Source organism: Canis lupus, chromosome 18 (assembly GCF_003254725.2).
Source record: "Canis lupus dingo isolate Sandy chromosome 18, ASM325472v2, whole genome shotgun sequence".
Taxonomy (NCBI): Eukaryota; Metazoa; Chordata; class Mammalia; order Carnivora; family Canidae; genus Canis; species Canis lupus.
The window spans coordinates 13,536,328-13,556,367 of NC_064260.1; the positions used below are offsets into that span (position 1 = coordinate 13,536,328).

The 20,040-nt window shown below is 48.0% G+C and overlaps 1 long non-coding RNA gene across 1 annotated transcript; it reads right to left on the minus strand.

Moving 5' to 3' along the window:
• Window positions 1-10,128: 10,128 nt before the first annotated feature.
• Window positions 10,129-17,383, minus strand: LOC112661478 (uncharacterized). Its single transcript, XR_003137736.3, has 3 exons — window positions 16,367-17,383; window positions 11,784-11,970; window positions 10,129-11,098 (listed from the first exon to the last, which is right to left on the minus strand). It is a non-coding gene; the product is annotated as an uncharacterized LOC112661478 (long non-coding RNA).
• Window positions 17,384-20,040: the final 2,657 nt, after the last annotated feature.

Consider the following 20,040-nt stretch of genomic DNA (forward strand, 5'->3'; position numbering starts at 1 on the left):
TTCCACAAATATTTGTTGTTGTTGACTAACATAGCTCTGCATTGTCTGTTAAGAATTCTTAGTTTTCTCAAGTGCTGGTTCTTGATGGGCAAAGGAAACATTTCCAGGGAACAGAAAAACAAAGGAGAAATGAGCCTGTGATGAATTCCTAACCAAATTACTCTCACCCCGTCTGAACCTATGTCATTGTGAGAATAACAATTTCATATGGGGTGACTAAAAATTGGATCTATGACCAATCTCAGAAGCAAGGTAGAGGAAAATGTCCTGGGGTGGGGCTGGATTTATGAGCATATGTCTGTACAGTCACCCAAGGCTCTATGTATAGAAGGGCCCTGCCCTTCTTTTAATGCTCCACTACTGCCTTCTTGAAATTCTCCTCCTCCTCTTCCTCCTACCCCTTCTCCTTCTCCTTCTTCTCCTTTTTAACTCACTGTAACTCTATGGTTGTAGTAAAAGACTGGACGCACCAGCAGGAACTGGTTAAATAAGTCACATAATGGAGGCAGTAAGGCTGCAAAAGGAATATAGAAGATCTCCACACTGTCCTGGGGAGAGATCACCAGGGTGGGTTGTTCTGGGAATAATGCAAGGTGAGTGTCTAAAATGGGCAAATGTTTGCCAGCTTATTATAAGAGGTTTTACTGAAGAATATCCAGATGGAAGAGACTCATTGGGCAAGGTATGAGGTATGTGGGGAGGAGCAGAGTACAGAGCTGCCAAGCTCTCCGTGGGTGCCACCCTCCCTGAACCTCCATGTGTTTGCCAACCCAAAAGCTCTCGAATTTCTTAATAATTTTTGACCAAAAGGCCCTGCAATTTCATTTTGCACTAAGCTCCACAAATTATGTAGGTAAATCTTGTCTGCAGGAGCTTTTAAGTTTATTTTATCTTATGTTATTTCATTTGATTATTGTGGGAGGTGGGAATGTTCAAAAACATCAAGTTTAGGAATTTCATTATTGTAAAGAGAAACAGTGTCCTTCTCCCTTCATGAGATTAGAATGCATTTATTCAGGAAACTAACACTCTCTCATAGCCAGCTGTGTGTGGGGGACTGCTAGGAGGCAAAGAAACACAGATGACGAAGAAGGCAGTATGGTAATGTGGAGCCAGGTGGAAATGGGTCCTAATGAATTTAGACAAACCATATAATTTCTCCAAACCTTAGTTTCTTTCTCTATAAAATGAGGATAATAGTTCTGACCTTGAGAAATTGTAAAGATTAAATGAAATTGTGTTGTGTCTCTTTCATTGATTGGCATTTAGTAAGCCCTCAATATATTCTTTGCTTGAGGGGTATCTGGGTGCCTCAGTCAATGAAGTGCTTGCCTTTGGCTCAGGTCATGGATCCTGCGATGGAGTCCTACTTTGGGGTTCCTGCTCAGCAGGGAGTCTGATTCTCCCTCTACCCCTCTATCCACCCCTCCCCATTCACACTCTCTCTGGTTCGAAGAAGTAAATAAAAACTTTAAAATATATATATATATATATAATATACCATATATATTAAATACATGTATATAAATATATATATACACACATATATTACATGACAACATACCATAGGCTGGGTGGCTTGAGCAACACAAATTTGTTTTCTCAGAGTTCTGGAGGGTTCTGTAAGCTAAAGTTCAGTGTAATGACACGACCAAGTTCTGGTGAGAGCTGTCTTCCTGATTTTCGGACAGCTGCCTTTTACCTGTGTCCTCACATGATAGAGTTCTGGTGTGTCTTCCTCTTCTCATAAGGACACCAGTTCTGTTGGAGTAGCACTCTACCCTTAGGCTTCATTTAATCTTAATTACTTCCCTAAAGGCCAAATACAGTCACATGGATGGTTAGGGCCACCCACATGCATGTGGGGGACACAATCCAGGCCATAACACCTGGTATAAGTACAACTAAAGCATAAATGAAAGTGTCTGACTCTACTGGTGGGGAGAGGTCAGAGAAGGCTTCATGGAGGAGGTGATTCCTGAAATGCATCTAAAATATTTAACCAAAAAAGTGTGTGTTCGAAACAACAAATCAAAGACCACAGAGTAGTTTATTGTAAAAAACAGTAATCTCCCCACCTCTCTCCAGCCTCAAGAGTCAATGCTGTGGAATGACTATGTCCCTCCAAATCCCATATGTTGACACCCTAATCCCCAATGTGATGGTTTCAGGAGGTGGGGCCTAAAGGGAGGTGATGAGGATGGGGCTCTCGTGATGGCATTAGTGCCCTTATAAGATGAAGAAACACAACAGAACATTTTCTCTCTCTCTCTCTCGTCACTCCCTTCCATCTCTTCCTCCCTTGCTTTCTCCTTCCCTCCCTCCACCTGCAGATACAACAAGAACATGGCCCTCTATAAACCAAGAAGAATCCGTTCTCTACATATTGGACCTTGCAGTGCCTTGGTCTCACATCTTCCACATTCCAGAACCATGAGAAGTAAGTTTCTGTTGTTTAAGCTCCCCAATGTACGAGAGTCTGTTAGAGCAGCTCAAACTGGCTGAGACAGTCAACATTTGGATGTCCAGCTTGTATATGTTTTTCCATTGGTTTCCTTTGTAACTGAAGGTAATCTACCTGTATCTGTGTTTCTTGTGTCACCAACTCTTAGCATTTTTCTATTGCTTCCCAGCTTTACTGAAATATACTGGTGCTCTCTTCTTTTCTCTGGCTTTCCTCCCTCCTGCCGTGGCCCTCTTTCTGTCAACTATCCTTCTACATTATCATGATTACCAATCTGCATTCTGTTCTGCTACCACAGTCACGCCTTCCCTGCAAGCCAGAAAAGCCGTTTTTGTGTTAGTCGCCCGTGCAAATGCTGGCCCAACTCATGTGCCTGAAATACTTTCAGTTATGTACTGGGCCAAATGACATAAACTCAGGATCAGTAGGAGGATTTCTTTTCCTCAAAGTCAAATAGATTTTCTTTTCTTACAATTTAGAAATTTCTTAAAACCATTATGCATTTGAGTTTGCTATATATTTAGATATCTTTTTCTTGTGGAGTTTTATTTTTAAGTTTCTAAATGCCTTTCTCTCTCTTTTTTCTTTCTCTCTCTCCTTAAAGCACTTATTTTGGCTGATCCTTTCCATTATACCCATCAGACCATCTGTCTTGTCAGTCCAGGCTGCTGTAACAGCACACCATAGACAGAGTGGATTAAACAACAGAAACATTTCCCACAGTTCAGGAGTCTGGAAGTCTAAGACCAAGATGCCCTTATGGTTGGGTCCTGGTGAGGACCCTGTCCCAGGTTGTGACTACAACTTCTTGTGTCTTCGCATGGTGGAGAGCATAGAGGAGGAAGCAAGCTCTTGTGACTCTCATAAGGACACCAACCCTATGACCTTATCTGCTCCTAATTACCTCCTGAAGGCTCCAGTTCCTAATACTGTCACATTGGGGAATGGGGTTTCAACATAAAAATTTTCAGGGGTACACAAACATTCAGTCCATCCACCATTTTTTTCATCAAGATCACCTTTTTAACAGATACCACGCTCCCAAAGATCTCCCTCTGTTCCAGAGAGCCCCATCCATCTACTCTTTTAAGAAGGGCTCATTTTTGGGGCACCTGGGTGGCTCAGCTGGTTGGCCTTGACTCTTGGTTTCAACTCAGATCATGATCTCAGGGTCGTGAGATTGAGCCCCGCATCAGGCTCCATGGTCAGCACAGAATCTGCTTAAGATTATCTTTCTCCCTCTCCCTTTGCTCCTCTACCCCCCCCCCCATGCTATCTCTCTCTTTCTCTCAAATAATAAATAAATAGATCTTCTTTTAAAAAGTAAAGAAAAAAAAAAGTGGCTTATTTTCTAGGCCAGCACAGCAGCTATCATTCTAGAACACTAGAACTTTCCTTCACTCCTGTTTTCTATGACATCTACTGTTTCCCAAACACCCTATTTTCCTCTTTCCCAGTTCCCCTCCTATGTTTCTAAAAGAGATCAAGTAGTTTCCTAACAATGATGTTAAAGTGAGATGTGAAATGCTTCGAACTATCTTAGTTTTGTCAGTACATTTGATAGTTTGGTTGGGTATAGTAGTCAAGTGTAATGGGAAGAGGGCAATTTTCAACTGGTTTTGCACAGCTTTTCTTGATCAGAGGAAAATGCTTTCTATTCATGCCACCAAAACCCCACAAAGTGTCTTAGTTGTACCCCGTCAGACAGTGATAATCCACTCATACTAATGAGTGTCCCATCAAACTGGACACTCAGTGGGTGATGACCAGCCAGGAGACCAGAAGGGCAGAGCTCCTCACCAGAGGACTTGTGTGGACAGCTCAGCACCAAATCAGTTTCTAGGCAACCAACTGGTATCTGTGATGAGAGGATCTCCCCATCCTACCAGTTCCCCTCTTAAATTTGGAGTTTTCTTCATTCCTTTGTGAGGTCGTCCTGTAATATTTTATCTAGTCTTTGGAGTGGAAAAACTAGCACTGCAGGCATGCGGATATATCTTTCCATCCCATCCTTTGTCTAAAGGCTTTTTCCTTTTAATTTTATACTCTTTGTTGCTGCTTCCAAAGTGGGTGACTCATGACAATCTGAGTAGGCCTGAGTGGAAGAAAAAAGGCCCTAGGGGTTCAAGTAAGTAAAGAGGGAAAGAAACACACAGGAAACATACAAATGAATACTTCAAGATATCATCTTTCCACAACAGGTCAAAAATTATTTTCCCTTTGACATTTAAAAGCATAGGGCAATTGCTTTCTAGCATCCACTGTTGCTAATGAGAAATCAGATGCTAGTATGGCTTGTTCTTTTGTGGCTGACTTGGTTTTACTTTCTGGGAGATTTTAAGATGTTCTCTTTATGTTTGGCGTTCTGAATTTTCATAGTAATGTGTTTAGGAGCAGATATTTAAAAATTCTTGAACTGAGCGTTTAATAGCTCCTTTCAACTTGTGGATTTGTGACCTCTTGGCTCTAAAAGATTTTCATTATTTCTGCACTCATTTTCCCTTCTTCATGGTCTCTGTTTTCTCTTGAAATTTGATTTGTTGCATGCTGGGCTTGCTGAATTAATCTTGTCTCTCTCTTTTTTTTTTAATCATGGTAAAATACATGAAACATAAAATTGCCTCCTAAATGTCAGTTTTTCTGTATCTCTGTGTCTTTTTGTTCTAAGATCTGAGAGATTTTCTTAACTTTTCCATTCTTCTATTGCATTTCTTATATCAGCAACTGTAATTTCCAGTGGTTCTTTCTGTTTTCTCCTTATTTATAATACCTTAGCCTTGGCTTATGAATAGCTAATCACTCTGAGGATTTTAATTGCTTTGTTTCCTGAATCATTTCTGTTTTTCCAATTATTTATCTTGGTGTCTCTTATTGCTGGTTTTCTTCCTACGCCTGGCAATCCTAAATTGTCTTGTCACATGTAAGAGGGAAAGACTGAGTAGCTAGTGTAGCTTTCTTCTGCTGTGTTATATATATATATATATATATATATATATATATATATAAATATATAAAACTTGGGTAGTTCCAACAGTTCTGCTTAAAAAAGAAATAAAACTCTGGTACATCCAAATGATAAAAATCTCCCAGTCTCTGCATTTTACCTTACTTTCTGTTCCCGTCTACATAGAAGTTTAGTAATGGTTCAGAAAACACCTATTCATTAATTTCTTTTTAACCTCTGTTGTAAGTATCCTGAAGCAATCCAGTATCATTATGTTTCTAGATGACAAAGTTTGAGATTCTAGGATCTTTATGTTTTGTGACCTAGTTGGTAAATAATCCTTTTGCTTATCTGGGATGCCTCTACTTAATTCCTAGGCCTTCACTTTGGTAAATTCTGAGGCATATCACATCTTCTCTTTCTCTGGTTTACTCCACTACCTCTGTAGAGGTCCCTGGGGTCACGTCCTTGCTCAATAGCCCAGACCGGCACAGCTGTCAATACAGTGAATGGATCATGTTCATCAACCCCAAACCTTTTCAGTAGAATCTTAAGACCCTTTTGTTCTCCTCATTCAGATTGGATCTCCAATTTTCTAAAGAGGACAGCAGCCCAGGCTGGAATTCTTCATGCCTTTAGATTGCTGCAGGACCTCACCAATACCTCACAGAGAGGGCAAGGGCCACTCCAGGGTCCGCTGTCTCCCTAAGGTGAATGCTGAACACTGTATTCACACTTTCCATACAAGAAACCCTAATGGTGCCCTTGCAGTCAAGCCTAGTGGGCTCTGCTCCACAACATAAGATCCAAATGCTTAAATAAAGGGTCAAAGGATGGGGGAAGATAGAGCCTGGATCCCTCAAATAGGTTCCCATCCCTTAATGCCCCCACCCCACACAACTCTTTGGAATCTATGAATTGAGCAGCCCTGTTTGTCTATTTGTTTGCTTGTCTTTTACATCCCATTTGTTGCCCTGACCTAATCCTTCATTTTTGCGTGGTAACTGCATTCCAGGCTAATGTGTTCAGAAGAACTTGAGTCTTTATCCCCTTTTTCCCAGTAAGATACAAAGAGCAAATGGCCCCTAGGGCTTATATAAAGTGCTTCTCCCCCTTTGTTTTTGCTTACTAGAATTTACCTGAGTGTAAATAAATTATGTGCAAAATCACTTACATTCATGTAATAGATGTTCAGTCCAACAAATTAAAACAAAATTTGATAGAACAAATTGAACTTAAAAAATTCTTTACAGTGCCTCCTTAGGGGACCTATGTCCCCATCTGCACTCTCTCTGCTCTATCCTCCCCACCCCCGTGACCCCATCTGCCCCCAGCCTTTTTAGTTTAAGATGCAAGCATTCACCAGGGCGCCTGGGTGGCTCAGTCGGTTAAGCATCTGCCTCTGGATTTCAGCTCAGGTTATGATCTCAGGGTCATGAGATCAAGCTACTGTGTCTTCAAATGCAAGCTGAGTCACTTGCAAATGAGAAGAAATATGACATTGTACTCAGAAATGTTGCCCACCTATCTGGAGCTTCAGAGAGGCTGCCCCCAAGAAAAAGAAAGTAGCTGGTACAGAGTTAAACTATGACATCAACACAACAGGGTACAGAATACAGAACACTGAGGATACATTTAAAAGCCATTTAAAAGACAATTGCCTCCTCCGCCCCAACCCTGCCAGGCTGTAAGAGGATAACCTGACCGATATTAATTAGAGCTAAAAAAAAAAATTATAATGAGAAAATCAGGAGCTTGAAATATAGAAAATTGAGTCATGGGGGGACAGTTGGCAGGGTTCTTCAGAGCATTGTGTGGGGAAAAGAGATCAGCCCCTCCTATTGGCTGGGTCAGTCCTATCCTGTAGGTGGAAGCCTCAGCTCTCGTAGCCTCAATGGCATTAAGCAGTGAATTTATCTGAACAACTCTCTTTGTTCTGACTTCCTGCTCCTTAAGCAAATCTCTGATTATGATCGGACTTCCTCTATAGTTCTGCCTACGGAAATGGATCTGCTGCAAGGGCTTTTAGTATTCCATCCCATACAGTGATTTAAAAACATTTTTTTGACTATAAATGAACAAAATGGCATTTTGACCACTGTATTGTTTGGCTTCCCCTGCAGGTTGGCTGGTTATGTAATATATGTGCTCCTGCTCCTGCGAGGTATTTCTCCTTGCAAATGAGCAAGACGGCCTTCAGTTTTGGGGGGCTCTAGTGGCTGTGAGTCTGTCCCAGAGGAGATTAACATACTCCAGGAGCACTGGGGTTTCTGAGCCCTCGAGGGGGGAGGCCCGCCTGACTCTGGAATGTGAAACGTTCCCCTTGGTAAAGGACACAGCCACTGAGCCTTGTTTCCTATGCGATAAGCACATATGCTTCTAGCTGCTGTTATTTTACCATTTTTAGGCAAAGATGAAACGCTTGATTCATAATGTAAGATACAGCGCTTACCATATCTGGCCCGTGCAACATTAACATTTAGGCTCCTAGAACGAAAATGTGCCGTGGTTTCCAGCATAGCCATCCTTTTAAAAGTTCTCCACTCAGTACAAAATAAACAGTGGTTTAAAATTGCAACCTGATTAAAATCCTGGTGTAGAAGCATTGATTAGGCCCGCTAACTAGGAAGGGGAAGGGAGGGAGGCAAAGGAATCATTGCAGCCCCAAACTCAGCCCCTTCCATTCCCCTCCAAGCAAGAGGCAGGAGGAGATTTGTGCCAAGGGATGAGAAGAATTTCCATCCTGTTTGGATTACGCAGAGATGCTTTTGGAAGACTCTCACCGAGAAAACAGAGTGGTAGAAAAGCACAATTGCCTATTTGCTTCTGTTTTGGAGACACACTTACAAACCCTCAGAACCACATCCCAAGAAGGCAGGATTTCCAATCCAAAGCAAGCAGGGCCTCGGGCTTTGCAAATGGACCTGCGGGGATCCTATCTAGGGATGATGGCTGCAGTTGCCATGGCAATTGCAAGCACAACTCAGATTCACCTGCACACCCTGTCTTCTCTGCTCCTTTGTTCAGAGCAAACTACCATCACGCAGTCAATGGCACTGCTGGCAAGGCACAGGCATTTCCGTGAACCGGGTGCCACCAGTCTGGGTTCTGCGTACAGATCTTTTTGTTCTGGAATGAATCTGCAACTTCCCAAGTGCCTTGATGCTAGCATAACAAGGAGGGAGCCTTAAAAAAATACTGGTCTAAAAATGGTTGTGATCTCACCTGGGCCAAATTTTTCTGAGAAGGAATGTGAGTCTTGAATTCTCAAATCTAGTGATTCCCAAGCTGTAGGAAGCCTCGGATTCCCTAAATCCCAGGTCGGGGGGGGGGGGGGGGGGGGTGTGCTGGGACTAAGAGAGGGCCCGGGACTCTGAATTTTTAATAGGGACCCAAGCTGATTCAGACCCAGATGATCCCAGGACCACACTGAGAAGCCCTGTTTTGGGGATCTGAGGACACTTTCCCCTTTGCAGAGGATCAAGGTCTTAAAAAGAAGGTTGACTCTCAGGATTTCCTCCACAAGGAATCTAACTTTGCATTCAGGCTATAAGGCCTTAATCAGGTGGCAGAGTGATTTTAGGACAGGCCTGGGCTCTAGGCTTGCTCTGGGGGCTTGGTTCATTGTGACTCTGTTGCAGGGCTCCCTCAGAGTGGTGTCGGGCTCCCACTGTGACATCTGGAGAGAAGACAAGGAAACACTCTTGCAGGGTTCAGGGAACAGGCAGGAGGAGGGGTTACTTTCAAGTTCAAGGCAGAGGAATCACCTCCTGCCTTTCTCATAAGGGTCAGTGAGGGCTTCAGCTTCACTGAGGAAGGGAGAAGTAGGGGTGCCTTTGGTTTCTTGTTCCTGCTGGTGCGAAGCCCCCACACCTTGGGGACTTAGCACCCTCTTCCATCCACCGGTTTTTCCAGCCTCTAGGTTTTAGGTGTGCTAAGTTAGTCGCTCCCTGCCCCTCCCTTTTCCTTCCCTTTCTGGGTTGCTCCAGATGCTTCTTTTAACCATATTCTGTTTGTTAAATAGACACAGAATCCCCATGTCCTTGGAGAAGAGTGTGGCACATGCCAGGAAGCTCCCCGCAGAGCCGGGCACTCGAGGTGGAGAGGAGGCCCACACAGCGGCTCAAGTGGAGATTCAGAACCTTCTGAGAAAAGCTTTGCAGGAGGCTGTTCACCTGCCCCAACCCCACAGGCCTCTGGCTCGGAAGGGACTTGTGCGGCCGCATGCTCGCACGCATGCACCGAAGCGCTGCAGGTGGCACTTAGGCTTTTATTTAAATGCGGTTTCTCTTTGAAGGAGAACAAAGTCAATCTGAAATAAAGTCCTATTTTTGGAAAGGAGAAGTAAGTAATGCACTAGATGTTCGGAATGTGAAAACTTCTTCCCAAGGCCTCCTCACCTTCATCCCAGCAGGTGTCTCAGGAGGGGTCCAAACCACACAGAGGAGCTGGGCCCCTTGGCTGCTGACACGTTGTGGCTTTTCCAGTTTTCACCAAATGGGAAGAAAAGGACAAGTTTCCAGTGTGATAGAAAATGAAAAATAAGTTTATGTATAGACAATTGTTGACCATCGATTTGTCCTTTTTAAAATAAATCTCTGCTAACTGTTGTAAGCTAGCACCTCCCTGGTGCCAACTGCGGGGCGGGATTTATCCACAAGACACAGTTCGGGTCTGAGCATGCCAGGATTTTATTTACTTATTCATGAGAGACCAGAGAGAGAGGCAGAGACACAGGCAGAGGGAGAAGCAGGCTCCTGCAGGGAGCCTGACGTGGGATTTGATCCCAGGACCCCGGGATCATACCCAGAGCCCAAGGCAGATGCTCAACCACTGAGCCACCCAGGAGTCCCCTGGGATGTTATCTTTGCCAATTGAACTACAGGGAGTTCTTTTATGAAAAAAGCAGCAGGGAACCCTGGGTGGCGCAGCGGTTTGGCGCCTGCCTTTGGCCCAGGGCGCGGTCCTGGAGACCCGGGATCGAATCCCACATCGGGCTCCCGGTGCATGGAGCCTGCTTCTCCCTCTGCCTGTGTCTCTGCCTCTCTCTCTCTCTCACTGTGTGCCTATCATAAATAAATAAAAGTTTAAAAAAAAAGAAAAAAGCAGCAGCAGAGGGGACCAGTAAAATGTAAAATGTAAAGGGTCATGGGCAGCCCTGGTGGCTCAGTGGTTTAGCACCTGCCTTCGGCCCAGGGTGTGATCCTGGGGACCTGGTGTCGAGTCCCACATCAGGTTCCCTGCATGGAGCCTGCTCCTCCCTCTGGCTGTGTCTCTGCCTCTCTCTGTGTTTCTCATGAATAAATAAAATCTTAAAAAAAAAAAAAAGGTAAAGGGTCAGTAAATGCAGTGGTTAAGCCCGTAAGCTTCAGAACCAGGCTGCCCGAGGGCTAAGGCGTAGTCCCCGCACATGCAACGGGCTCCTCGCCTGTCAAATGGGACCGATGACACCAGGTCACATGGCGATGGTGAGACTGAGACCAGGAGTTGCCCGTTAAGCCTTTAGCAGACAAGTTCGCGATTCTAAATGTGGAGGAAAGGCTGCTGTATTTGATATCACTCTGTGGACTTGCCTGGATTCGTCTAGAAGATCAGGGAAGCAATGTGCTCACCATCTGGATCAGAAGAGTTGGCTCTCTGGCTGCCATCACGCGTCCACAGGGGGGATGCTGGTCAGCCACTGTGCACCCCTTCAAGCAAGTGAGAGGCAGTATGCTTAGGTTTGGCTCTAGCCATTCCTGTGGGCCAGGACCCCCTTTTTCACACCAAGGTTCCATTATCAGGGCCTCTCTAGCAGATCTTGTACCTTGGCCTCCTTATATGGAGAGCTCCTTGCCGCCTCCCATCCCCTCCCCTTTTTTTTTTAATCTTTTTTTTTTTTTTTTTTTTTTTAATTTATGATAGTCACACACAGAGAGAGAGAGAGAGAGAGAGAGAGAGAGAGGCAAAGACACAGGCAGAGGGAGAAGCAGGCTCCATGCACCGGGAGCCCGACGTGGGATTCGATCCCAGGTCTCCAGGATCGCGCCCTGGGCCAAAGGCAGGTGCCAAACTGCTGCGCCACCCAGGGATCCCCATCCCCTCCCTTCTTCATCTCTTTCTCCCTTCCTCAGACATTGACTGTGCACCTGTCAGGTGTGCTAAGTACTAGGGATGTCGCAGTGAGGAAAACAGACCTGGTTCCTGTCCTGGTGGAGCTTATATTCTCGAGCGAGAGAGTCCACACAGAGGCAAAGGACGAAACAATAATTTCATGTTATAATACATGCCTCAAAGAGAAGAAAGAAGGTGCGGAAGGAAAGCAGTGGGGCAGAGTCTGGGTGCTCCTTTAGAAGGAGCCCAGGGGCTGGCGCATCTAAGCAGAGGAAAGCTCACCTCTTTTGTAAGAAGACAGCAGGGGGTCATATTCTCAGGTGGTGTTCTCAGCAAAGGGCTGGGCTTGCGTGGAGATGAAGAGGTAAACGACTTTGGAAAACTGGCATTTTTGCTTCTGGTGCTGAGCTCAAAGCAGGTGTCCCAGGGCGCTCAGCAAAACGTGTGCATGTGGTCGGTCCCTGGGTGTCTGGTAGACCAGGGACACGCAGAACAAAACACAAGTCTGTTAATTCTTCTGTCCCCCTGCTTGTGGAGCATCACAACATGTCAGGCACTGGTTCTGGGCCGTCGGGCCACATTAGCAAATCAAAGATTTCCACTTGGTGGAGTTTAATGTTCTAGCTGGGAGAAATGGAAAAGAAATGACAAAAGTCCTACCCCAGTAAGTGATGTCTGGTAGAGAAGGATGAGCTGCAGGTGAGGAGTAGGAAGACAGAGGCAAATGTGTGCGCATGTGTGTGCGTGCGTGATTTAAGGTAAAGTGGTCAGGGGCGCCCGGGTGGCTCGGTGGTTGAGCGTCTGTCTGCCTTTGGCTTAGGTCGTGATCCTGGGGTCCTGGGATCGAGTCCCGCATCACGTTCCTTACAGGGAGCCTACTTTTCTCTCTGCCTCTCTCTCCGTGTCTCTCATGTATAAATAAATAAAATCTTAAAAAAAAAAAAGTTAAAATAGAGTGGTCAGCATAGGCTTCGTTCAGAGGTAAGACGCAAGGAGGTGAAGGGTTTAGCTATACTGGGGAAGTGGGGCCCAGGAAGGCGGAACAACCGGTATGAAGGCCTAAAAGTGGGAACGTGGCCTCTGGGAGATGATGAGCATCTTAAGGAAGTGTCCTTAAGCCCTCCAGGGTGGCCCCCTGCCCCCGGCCACCCCAAGCCCCACAGGCCTTCCTGAGTCCACACTGCCGACTCCCTCTCCTAGTCCTATCTCGTGCTAAGCCCGACCCCGACTCCTCGGTGTAGAAAACCCAAGCGAGTCGTGAGCGGGAAGGACCTGGCTGCCTGCACAGACAAGCGTTGCTGAGGGGTTCGGGGACCGGCTGAGCCTGACATCGATGGAAGAGAAGCAGGCTGTTCAGGGTCAGGCAGGGTTTGGCTTACATGTTGCCCTTGCCCCTTACTCGTTGAAGGACCTTGTGAAAGTTATTCTAGGAATGTCAGGGAATCCTGGGAAGCTTCCAGACTTTGAAGACCCTCACGCTGGGAGTTTTTTTTTCTTTTTGACATAAAGACTGTACAATTCAGTAGTTTTTAGGACATTCACATGGTTGTCCAACCATAACCACTACCTAGTTCCAGAACATTCTTCTCACCTATGCCAATTCACCCTCACTCAGCATTCACCCCTGGCCTCAGCCCCAGCAACCAGAAATGCACATCGGCCTCTACGGATTTGCCTGTCCCAGATATTTTGTATAAATGGAATCACACAAGGAGCACCTGGGTGGCTCAGTGGTTTCGCATCTGCCTTTGGCTCAGGTCGTGATCCCAGGGTCCCAGGATCCAGTCCCACATCGGGCTCCCTGCATGGAGCCTGCCTGTGTCTCTGCCTCTCTCTCTGTGCCTCTCATGAATAAATAAATAAAATCATTAAAAAGAAAAATGGAATCACACGATAGGAGGCCTTCACTTTCCCTACTGTTTTCCAGGGTCATCCGTGTCCTTGCACGGACCGTTACATCACATGCCCCTGTGGATGTATTTAGCACCAGGGGAATTCTGCGGCACCCACTTCTCTGCAAAGCTTTGCCACTGATGAACAGTCAGCATCCCCAGGTCCCCCAAGCGTGAGGCCTGCACACAAATGCTTTTTGCATTTGTTGCCTCCTGGGTCCTGGGGGTGTCCTCCTTGGGCTTCTGGGAGCTGTAAAACAGATAATACTGATCAGCCCGCAGGGCGCGGTGAGGACCACTGGAACAGCACCCACCCTCCACCCTCTGCTGTGTTCCACGGTGGGTCGGCTTGAGGGAACCCCGCAGAGCCCCGCATTTCCCACCTTGCCGCCCGCCCATGCAGGTGTGGCCTGGGTCTGGGGCTCTCTGGGGTGGCCAGAGCCATGATCCAGTGGCATCCCAAGTTCTGGGGGTGCTTCCCAATGTGGTGCTTGCAACACCCCCCCCCCACCCCCCCACCCCCCCCCCCCCCCCCCCCCCCCCCCCCCCCCCCCCCCGGCAAGGGCAGTGGGGGGTCTGACGGAAGCCTGGCTCAGAGAGTTTATTAGATAAATACATGCCTGAAGGGAAGCCAAGGGCTGCAAGGGGCTCTGCGTCAGCCCCGGCCTCCAGCTAGTAGTGCTGGGCTGCAGCGGGAGACCCAGTACACACAGGCCTCCGGCCGCCCCTCTCGCCTCTCCTCTGCCAGCGAGCAGGGACCCTTGGGAATAGGAGGCCCGTCTTTAGAGTAGCCTTGGGCAACCTGCCGGGGGCTCCCCAGGTTCTAATCTGAGCTGAGGACGGGGTGGGGGTGGAGGGCCTGCGCCTCTTGGGCCCTGAGACTCCGGCCAGGGCAGCAGGTTCCTAGAAAGTTAGAGCCTTGAACAAACCAGCACCCCTCTCTTGTGACATTTAGAGACACCCCAGCAGGGTCCCAGTCCAAAAAAAAAGGGGAATGAATGTTTGAGGAAAGTAAAGAAGAGGGGTGACGTGACACTGGCTCGATTTGGGGGTACCCCCATTCTGTGAGGCACCCTTTTTTGTGTCGCAGGTCTGTGTCTCCCTTGTTTGAGAACCTAGAACAGCAGTTCTCAATCATCCTAAGCAGGAGAACCATGTGGGCAAACGTAAATATCCGCAGATGCCAAAGCCCCTCTCTCAGCCATCTGTGACTCAGTTGCTCTAGGGGGACGTGGGCAATCAGTATTCAACTGTCAACTAACGTCTCCAGGTGGCTCCAAGGTGCACAGAGTTAAGGGCTTAGTTGGAGCCACCTCTCATTTACCTGGGAGGAAACTTCCTGTCGGCTGCCCTCTGACAGCTGCCAAGCCGCAGTCTTCAGCACATTTGGGGGACAGCCAACTCTGAGAGTAGAGAGATCTCTGCCCCCGCCCCCGCTCCGTCCCCGGGGTTCATCCTGAGACTTCCTTCTCACCCCGGGTGTCCTTCCTATTGCCCACTTGGCTCTGCGGCCACAGGCAGGCAGCCACTCCTGGAGCAAGCGGTTTCCTGCACCCCACAGCAATCCGCGTCCTGGTACTTGTGTGGGGTGGAGGTCAGAGGGCAGCAGGCCCCGTAGAGAGGCAGTGTGGTGAGCCCAGCAGGCACAGCACGGCGGGCTTCAGCTCCAGGACCACCTCTAATAGCTCGGATGTTGGATGGGCAAGTCATCTGACCTTCGTGAGTTCCAGATTTCCGCTCTGAACAACCTCCCTAAGACAGTTGTTGTCAGGCTCCAATAAAATATCGTGGTTGTTCAAGGGCGTTGTAAATCGTGAACCTCTAGAACATTCGTTCTATTGCTATAGAGGGGCCTGCAGGCCACTTTTCCTCTCCCAGTGCTCAGCCCTCTCCCCAGGGGATAGGAGCTCATCTCCAGCCCTGGGCTGGGGTCAAGACCCTTGGAGCCCCCCGGGTGGGGGGGTGGGGGGGTCGGGGACAGGGAAGAGCCTTCTCAGGGTAGGGCCAGGTGGCAACGTGTTGGCAGGAGGCCGCAACTCCAGGGCTTGGGGAGGAAATGGCAGCCAGCACCCCCGTCTCCTCAGCGACCCTATGAAGTGACCCCAGTTGCCTCTGTGCCTTTAGGGAGCTCCGAGGGGGCCCCCAAAAGTTCCCTATGGGCCTCAGGCGCTTCTCTCGACCATCCCCGAGGGTCCAGCAGGGCTCTCCCTGTCCCTTCCTGGCGAAAGCAAGCGCACTGCCCCGCGCTGGCAGCACACGGGCCATCCCTTAGCCGCCCTGGAAGGCGGGGGCAGCGAGCGCTCACCCCCAGACTGCCCTTTCTGGGGAGGCAGGGAGAGGAGGGACCTGAGCAGGAGGAAGCGGGTGGGGAGAGCAGGAGTCCAAGGTCTTGTATTTGGCTGTTGCTGGGCAGGGCGGAGACCAGAGAGGAAGGAGAGGAAAGTGCACCCCCAGGTGGCCTTCCCGCCACCACCCCGGCCACCGGCAGCCCCCAGCCTCCGCCCCCGCTCCCAGCTCGGCAGGAAGAAGGCTGCGCCTCCGGAGGGGGAGCCCTGCTAGGCCCCAGGGGCAGGAGGCCTGACCCAACCTCAAGCGCGCTTCCTTGGGGGTGGGAGGGGGGAGTGAACCCCGCTTAGGTGTATGATTCGTTTCCATTTCTGAAATAGTTTCTCTTCTAACTCTTTGGATTCTCCCAACAACCCTGGAAGACCAGCCGAGCCTGCTGCATCAGCCCCCTTGTATAAGGGGGAGACCGGGGTCCCTAAGGTGAAGTGGATCATTAGAGTCCGACTTGCCCGCAGTCGAGCTGGCCTGGAACACGTGCGTGCTGACTTTTACTCTCCTATTTGCTCGTGTTTCTCCCGGGTCCCTGGCCTCCCGGGCCGCAGGCTCCCGACCTCGCCCCCCCCCCCCCCCCCCCCCCGCCTTCCCCTCCCCCGGCCCCACGTCCCAGGCCCCCTCTGACCCACTCACGCTGGGCAGGTGCAGCGCCGGAGCACTGCTGCGTCTTGGCTCCTCCGCAGAGACTGGACCTTTGGCCCACGTGTGAACTTGACCTCCTGCGTTTGCTCTAGGCACCGTGTGCATTCGATCACATTTCACAGAGTGTGGCCCAAATTCAGGCTGTTAGCCTCCTTCCTCTCGTGGCTGCTTTCACTTGTACCCATACTCCATGCAAGCGGTTTGTCTCACCCCCCCCCCCCCAAATGCAGGGGCTCCCTCCCCTCTCATCAACCTCCACAGCCTCAGAGGACGCTGGCCTCTGGAAAACCTCTCTTCCCCTCGGAACAGGCGTTGGCTTGTGGGACAGACAGTTGCCTTGGGAAAAGCAGCCAGAGTTCTCTTAGCTTTTTGTCTCTTTTTTCTTCTTGAAGCTGCACATTCGTTGTACTCTTCCTTCCCCGGGCTCAGTTTTCTCCAGGTTTCGCTCCTGGGTTGACTTGAGACTGCCCCTGCCTGAGATTTTCCTGCTGCTTCCGAATGCTTCCCCGTTTCACTTATTCCAAGTAGGAATGATAATAACGTTTTTTTCTGGTTAAAAAAAAAAAAAAAGAAAACCAGGAGCCAATATTCCTAATGTGCGGCTCCCTTCTGGGTGGGGAGGCGGACAGGGCCGATGCCGGGATGTTTGCGTGTCCGGGCACATTCAGGGTTTACAGAATGTTCTCGTGCACTTGATTAGCACAGCGGTGACCTGAGGCTGACAGAGCAGGGGTTGTCATTCCCATTTCACAGAGGGTGAAACAGAGGATCACAGAAGGTGCTTCATCGATTGTCATCTGATTTCAGGTTTTGGCCTGAAGACTACCAATTTTGCATAAGAAAAACCCTTTGTTTCAGAGTATAAACAAATTCAAAGCCCAAGTGTTGTCTCAGTCTGCTTGGGCGACTATAACAAAATACCACAGATTGGGTGCTTTAAATAAGAGAATTTTTTTTTCTCACAGTTCTGGAGGCTGGGAAGTCCAAGGTCAAGGCCTGCCAGCTGATCTGCTTCCTGACAGAAAGAAGCTCTCTTCCAGTCTTGCAGACAGCTGCCTTCCCTCGGTGGCCCCTCCCTGTGTCTCACATGAGGGATCTCTCTCTGTCTTTTCCTCTTCTCCTAAGGCCACAGTTCTATCAGATTGGGGCCTGCCATGACCTCATTTAACCTTAATTAGCTCCTAACGAGTCTTTCCAGATATAGTCACACTGGGTTGAGAACTTCAACATGTGAATTTGGGGGTGGGGGGCACACAGTTCAGCCATAGCTGATGTGTACGGGATCAGCCTGGCTTCTAACATCCGTTACATCTTAGTGCATTCACTTCGGTGCAAGGACCTAGGGGTGTCAGGTTCTCAGAACTGAGGGCTCCGCAAGCTCAGCCCTGCCTGTGCTCCAGACATTGGGTGCTGACACACCTGACCCCGGCTCCAAAGTCACACGTTTCTTAAGGTAAACTAATTGCATTACAGCCAAATGTTTGTGAGCCCAAGAGGTAGCAACTTAATCTCCAAACTCTTCCATTGAGTGTTGGTTTATATTTACTCTCAGGGAGCCAACTTATTTCTGTTCCTTATGGGCCACCTCACTGTCCACTTCCACGCACCATCTAAATGGAACAAGAGAGATTCCTTCACTCTCAGGCTTGATCTCTCCTGTCTTGGTTCCGATTGTCCTACTAATTTTGAGAATCTCATTGGTCCCATGGACCCTTCATTTCTTGCATCAGAGAAGGACAGATGCCATAGCTCACCTTCTGCATTATGTTAATGTCAGGTTCCTGCCCATTGTTTCCATTAAAAGTCAGACTCAGCAAATGGCTATTTTTTGTGTTAATTTAATAACAAGTTTTGGGGACCTAATCCTGGAGACAGAAGGAGGCTAACCCAGTGAGTGGTACCTTTTTTTTTTTTAATTTTTTTTATTTATGATAGTCACACACACAGAGAGAGAGAGAGAGAGAGAGGCAGAGACATAGGCAGAGGGAGAAGCAGGCTCCATGCACCGGGAGCCCGACGTGGGATTCGATCCCGGGTCTCCAGGATCGTGCCCTGGGCCAAAGGCAGGCGCTAAACCGCTGCGCCACCCAGGGATCCCGGTACCTTTCTTATCTCAAGAAACATGTCCCCAAACTCTGCCTGCAGTTCTCACTTTCCTTCCCTTTTCTCTTGCCTGTAAACTCACTGATTTCAGATTCCACGTTGAAATAAAGTGAAACCGATCAATTGATTTGTTCATTAATTCAGCAAATGCGTGGGGCACTCTCTATGTGCCAGGTACAGTGCTGTGCATGTTGGGGCATGCTCAGACAAGCAGAGTCTTTGTCCTCCAGAAATGTAGAAACCAGGCAGGTGAATGAGCTGCCTCACTGGTGTGTGCTTACCTCACTGGTGTGTGTAAGCACTATGATAAGCATTATACAAAGTAGCAGAGGATCACTTGGGATATGGGTGGGCGTTCCATCCCTGTGGTAGTAGCTGCATCTCCCAACAACTATACTTCCAAAGGGATGATCCTCTCCCCAGTGGCTTCAGCTCTCCCTGAGCTCTGATATCTCTGTTTCCTCCCCTTGTCTTGATTTCAGCCCCAGTTTGGTAATGACTTCCCACCATGGCTAGTCTATAGGCATTCTATCTTGCTTTCTTGACTCATTTAACCCTTCCTATACCTCTGAAAGTGGTTTTTTCATTTAAGACTCTTTGTTTGAACCAGCTCAGGTGAGTTCTGCTAGCATCATCGCTACTAAAGTAGACATCAGAACATGAGAGAGTTTGGCACCGACAGGGACCTGCATGTAGCTAAGCAGGACTCAAGAATAGCATGTGAGGTGGAAAGATGGGAGAGGAATGGTCAGGGATGGTACCAAGAGAAGCCAACTCATGAATGTTAAGGATTTAGGCATCTTATTCTGAAAGCTCTGATTAGCCAGCAATGGATTTTAAGAATGGGGGACCTGGGGCACCTGGCTGGCTCAGTGGTTGAGCATCTGCCTTTGAGTCAGGTCTTGATACTGGGGTCCTGTGATTGAGTCTCACATCAGGCTCCCCATGGGGATCCTGCTTCTCCCTCTGCCTATATCTCTGCCCCTCTCTCTGTGTCTCTCATGAATAAATAAATAAAATCTTTTTAAAAAATGAGGGACTTGATCAGATTTCTGTTTTAGAAAGAAGGTTTACCAACTGCAGTTGGTAAAGGGAGGGTGTGGGAGGGTGATTAGCTGGGAGGTACACAGAGATACAAGATGATTGGAGCTGCATCAGCTAATGGCACACCTTACGAGGTTTCCTACCTCTGTAAGCCATTGGTTCTTATCCTTCCAAAGTTCTAGTTGGTCAGTTTTTCTTCCATTTTGGGAAACTATCCAGTATCTTTCTAATATATGTGTGTGTGTGTGTGAGTGTGTGTGTGTATACATTCATATATATATATGTGAACACATTACCCAGTATCTTTCTGATATATATATGTGTGTATATATATGTGATATATACATGTATACACACACACACACACACACACACACACACACATTGCTCATAACAAATTAGCCAGAGGTAGTTTCTGTTATTTGCAATTAAAGAATCCTGGTGCCAGATTCAAGTAGGAAATGAACAGGGTTCATATGATGTGGAATGGATGGATTTGCCAGACACTTGGGAATAAT